General features: G+C 36.5%; 1 non-coding gene across 1 annotated transcript; it reads right to left on the reverse strand.

The window, feature by feature from the left end:
* Nucleotides 1–391: 391 nt before the first annotated feature.
* Nucleotides 392–498, reverse strand: LOC121236261. The gene has a single exon (XR_005934701.1). It is a non-coding gene; the product is annotated as a small nucleolar RNA R71 (small nucleolar RNA).
* Nucleotides 499–5,091: the final 4,593 nt, after the last annotated feature.

The following is a 5,091-nucleotide window of genomic DNA, read 5'->3' on the forward strand; positions in this document are numbered from 1 at the left end:
TCCCGAAGAAATGAGTGAACACGAAGATCAACCCATTAGAACTTTTCATGATTACCTCCACCCTACACGCACAGCCACACCATCATGCATTATGTTTCCAGCTAATACTCGCCAACTGGATTTTAAAATAGGGATGATACAGTTACACCCACCTTTTCATGGCTTGGAAAATGAAAATCCATATGTACACATTAGGGAGTTTGAGGAAGTAGTTGCGACTTTTCATAGTCAAAATACAACTGATGACATTGTGAGACTTGAGTTTTTTCCTTTCTCTTTGAAGGATAGAGCTAAGAGTTGGCTATACTCACTGAGACCCCAATCTATTGGGTCATGGAGTGAGATGACTCAAGTTTTCTTTAATAAATACTTTCCCCAACATAAGACCAATGCATTAAAAAGGCAAATCTCCACCTTTGTACAAAAGGACAGTGAGACTTTGTATCAGTCTTGTGAGAGATTTAAGGAGTTGTTGAGTATGTGTCCTCACCATGGTATGAGAATTGGCGCATAGTGAACTATTTTTATGAGGGACTTACACCTAGAGAGTGCCAATTTGTGGTGATAATGTGTAATGGTAAGTTCTTACAGAAAGATCCTGATGAGGCCATAAAATACTTCAATGAGCTTGCTGAAAAAACTCACACTTGGACTGGACCTAGTGCTACTAAAAGCACAAATAGGTCACGACCTGCTGGAAACCCAAATGGTGGTGGAATTTACCATCTCAGGGAAGAGGATAGCCTAAAGGCTAAGGTTGAGATGCTCACTAGGGAGCTAGATGTGTTAAAGACTAAGGACTTAAAGCTAACACATGTGGCTAATCATGCAGAGTCTTTTGGACCATGTTTTATGTGTGGCGGGGTAGATCACCTCGCCCAAGAATGTCCCACATTTGCTGAGATGAGAGGGATGTATGAGAAACAATATAATTCCTTAGGTATGTACAAGAAGCCTTTTACTCCTTACTTTGATACCTATAATCTGGGGTGGCGCAATCACCCCAATTTTAGCTGGAAGTCTGAAAATCAGTCGCCTACACAACCCCCTGGATCATATCCTGCACCATGTCATGCACCTTCATCTTCTAGGAGTCATTTAGAAGACACTTTGCATGCTTTTATTGAGGCCAGGGTAAAACTAATCAAAAGTTTGAATCTTTGATTACGCAGGTTGTTGAAGAAAATAAGGAGATAAAGAGCCAAGTGTCCAAATTGATGAGCTCCTTGTGTGAATGAGCGTGGCAAGTTCCCTTCTCAAGCTCAATCCATACCTTAAGGTCAACATATGGCTAAAGAAAATTTGAATGAGGTTAATGCCATTGTGACACGAAGTGGTAAGTCCTCACGCATCTCAACAACTGATAAGCCAGATGATGTTAAAGAGAAACAAAGCAAGGATAGTGTTGAGTTTCCCAAAGAAGCCGAGGTAATCAAGAGCCCAGTTAAGGTACCATTTCCTCAAACTTTAAAATCTGGTATGCGAACTTTGGATTCTAGCAATGAAATCTTGGAGAACCTCAGGCAGGTAAAGATCAATCTTCCTCATTTGCATATTATTAAACAAGTTCCTACTTATGCAAAAGTTCTCAAAGATTTGTGTACAGTTAAGAGGAAGTACCATGTTAAGAAGACAGCATTTCTAACAGAGCAAGTTAGTGCTCTAATTGAGCAGTGAATTCCTCCTAAGTACAAGGATCCTGGTTGTCCAACCATTGCATGTAATATTGTGAATCATGAGTTTGGGCAAGCGTTGCTAGATTTAGGAGCTAGTGTAAATTTGATGTCTTATTCCATTTATTTGCAGCTTAGTTTGGGTGAAATTAAGCCTACTTCTGTTGCGCTTCAATTGGCTGACCGTTCAATTAAGAAACCAAGAGGGATAGTTGAGGATGTTTTGATCCAAATTGACAAGTTTTACTACCCTGTTGATTTTTTAATTTTGGATACTCAGTCCGTTGTTGACTCTGACTCTAAGATTCCTCTCATATTAGGTAGACCTTTCCTTGTTACGGCTAATGCACTTATAAACTGCAAGAATGGGCTGATGAAAGTATCTTTTGGAAACATGACCATGGAGATCAACATTTTCTACATCAATAATCAGTTTAGGGAGGATGATAAGTGCCACCAAACATACATGATTGACACACTCATAGACAAGGGAGTTCACACAACTCATGATTCTGATTCCCCTGAATATTTTCTTATTAATTTTGAGTTTGATACTATGAATGATTCATCTGATGTTGTTAATATTTGTGCTTTTGATGAACCTCAGGATTATGGCCCACATATTTGGCAATTGAAATTTGAGGAGCAATCTAAGAAAAGTGAAAAGCAAATTCCTTCAACCATGGATAGTCCCAAATTGGAATTGAAGCCACTGCCCCCAGGTCCTAAGCAAGCATTTCTCGACCGAGATGACACTTCCCTTGTTAGTATTTCTTCTAAATTGAATGAGGATAAGCTTAGAAAATTTCAGTCAATCGAGTTAAAGGAGTTAAGAAATGATGCTTATGAGAACTCTAAAATCTATAAGGCTAAAATGAAAGCATCTCATGATAAAAATATTGGTAGGAAGACGTTTAAGCCTAATGACCTAGTGTTCTTATATGATTGTAGACTCCATAAACACCCAGGAAAACTTAGGTCTAGGTGGACCAGCCCTTTTGTAGTGAAGAATGGTTTTGCAAATGGGGCGGTAGAAATAGAGGATCCTAATGATGGTCGGATCTTTAAAGTAAATGATCAACGCCTTAAAGTATTAATTAATAGACAAGTTCCGGAAGTGAAAGACATTCCACTTGTGGATCCGGTCTATCAACCTTGACAACAACACGCAAGTATGTTTTTCTTTATTTGTTTTGTTTGTTTTGTTTTATTTTTGTTTTCTCTTATTTTCTTTCTTTTCCTTTTTGTTTACTGTTGTTTTATTTTTATTTTTTTTGTTTGTAGGTTAGTTTCATTTTATCATTTTAGGGTACCATCTTTGGTGCTTAGCGAGCTACCCACGTCACTCATCATGTGTATTCTACCCTTTTTAGTTACTCTCCATTCAAATTTAATTCTTAAACATTGAGGACAATGTTTCATTTAAGTTGGGAGGTGGTGGTCCAAATTCAGTATTTAAAATGCTTGTTGGAACTCTGTGGCATATTTTCATGTGTCAATTTTTTTTAATTTTGCATCACACGTGCTCATTTTCACATGTGTACTCATTCTCATTCATGGCCATATTCGTGAATTCACCAAACCCACTATAATCATTTTTGCTAAGGCATTCACAGAACCTTTAATCCACTCATCCAAGGTTTGTGGTAAGATGGTGGTTTGACACATGTAGCTAGAGAACTCTTTTTCTTAAGTATTCATGTGAGTTTTGGAGAGGATTGAGAGCCTAGAAATGTAGTAAATTGTGATAAGCGTTTATTGATCTGTTGAATTGGGCACTTCTTGTGAGAATATCATTACATGATTTGTGATAAGATGGTAGCTTTACTTGGGATATGACAAACGTCAACTTAGGATCAACGTTTGAGCCTTTCAAGCTAACCCCTTCAATCATAGATCCCTAGTAGCCAACTTTGAGCCAATAAACACATGTAGCTTTTTCTTTTCATATGCTCACATTATCCTTACCTCTCCACATTGGAGTATAACCTACACACTTATTTTCCCTACCCTTGTTACTTCCAAGTGTGTATCAGATGTGAAATTCTTATTTATTTATTTATTTATTGCACGGAATAAGAAAAAGGGAGAGAGAGAAAAGGGAAGAACATGAGTTACAAGGTATTCAAGTCAGTGAGCTTCAAAGGCAAAAATACTAAGGCTGGGTAGAAATAGTAAAATACCAGGGTGGCATAATTGTTCAACAAATTATAAGAAAAAAATCAAAAAAGAAAAGAAAAGGAAAAAGAGGCATTATTCGATGATTTGAAAAGTTGGAGAGTATATCAAGTGAGAAGTGTGGTCTACTGAGATATTTAATAAGATTCCCTTTGTATGTAATTGGAAATTTTTGAATCCTTTTTCATTTTTTTCATATAGCCTTAACCTAAGCCGCTTTACAACCTTTTGTGTTGACTGTTTTGATCCTAAGTAAATTTTTGGAAAGAATGATTAAATTCTCATTTGTTAGTGTTCCTATCATAAAATCAATGTTTGCTTGTTGCTTATTCATAATTACCTAAATCTCTATGTGATTGTGTGTACACCACTTGTGAACTCCATAGAGAGAGCCCTTACACGAAACACTATTATACCCATGAGTTATGGAGTTGAACCTTTTGCTTGAGATGTTCTTGATGTTGCATGTGTCAAGGTTAGTGGTAAAAGATGGTTATAGCTTGGAGAACATACACACACTCTGTGAATTGCTATAAGTGGATTGATCTTGATGGGTTATTGGATTCCTTAGTTTGTTTTTGATATATGAATCTAGAAAATGTGAATTGATGGGGCCTATTTTAGTGATTCTTATTTCTTTCATCTCTTTAGCATAAAAATTGTTAGGGACTATAAATAAGCAAGTTGGGGGTGTGATGAGTGTACGAGAGTGCACTCTAAATATCCAATTATTGGACTAAAATGCTAAAATGTTAATCAAAATCATTGGAATTAATGTGTATTATTGAATTGAGTTTCTATTTACTTTGGGCTACTTCGGAGCAGATTTTTATGTTTAATTTCAGAGTCTATAAAAGAGCAAATCCAAACCCATTCAAATTCAAAGGATTTTTAAGTGAGAAGACGTTGAAACAACCTAAGAACTTTCAACGAGTGTAGGACTCTTCAAATAAGGATAATGATGAGATTTGAGAGTAACTCGGATCAGAGTCCAAAATGTGCTAGGAGACAGAATGAACACACTTTAGTATTTTAATCATAACTTTTCACTTAAATATCAGATTGATGTAATTTTTAATGCGCTGGAAAGCTATCTTAAAGGGCTACAAGTTGTCTCTAATAAAGATTTCCAAATTCAAATTCCTGAAGTAGACATGTGGCTTCCAAGTTGAGTCCTAAAATTTAGGCGATTTTCTGTGTGGGAATATAAAGGCATTAAGGTTTCTTTCCTACCCTATTT

This window comes from Juglans microcarpa x Juglans regia, chromosome 6D (assembly GCF_004785595.1).
Source record: "Juglans microcarpa x Juglans regia isolate MS1-56 chromosome 6D, Jm3101_v1.0, whole genome shotgun sequence".
In the NCBI taxonomy this organism is placed as follows: domain Eukaryota; kingdom Viridiplantae; phylum Streptophyta; class Magnoliopsida; order Fagales; family Juglandaceae; genus Juglans; species Juglans microcarpa x Juglans regia.